Source organism: Styela clava, chromosome 13 (genome assembly GCF_964204865.1).
Source record: "Styela clava chromosome 13, kaStyClav1.hap1.2, whole genome shotgun sequence".
NCBI lineage: Eukaryota > Metazoa > Chordata > Ascidiacea > Stolidobranchia > Styelidae > Styela > Styela clava.
This window is the reverse complement of record NC_135262.1, coordinates 15,929,676-15,930,000: the sequence shown is the minus strand read 5'-3', so window position 1 is coordinate 15,930,000 and position 325 is coordinate 15,929,676.

The following is a 325-nucleotide window of genomic DNA, read 5'->3' as shown; positions in this document are numbered from 1 at the left end:
AGTGCTGCGTCGCCGGCATCGGCGTCGAAAGAAGCCGAGCCGAAAAAAGTTAAAGTACAAACGTGCAAGCATACTAACCTAACCCTAGGTAAGGCATGTCAGAGCGAAAGACAGTAATTTCGAATGAGCCAAGAAAGAGCGGTGCGGGGCCGGTCGGAGCGCACCCTTTTCTCGGTGGCTGGCGGGCGAGAGAGTGCTGCGTCGCCGGCATCGGCGTCGAAAGAAGCCGAGCCGAAAAAAGTTAAAGTACAAACGTGCAAGCATACTAACCTAACCCTAGGTAAGGCATGTCAGAGCGAAAGACAGTAATTTCGAATGAGCCAAG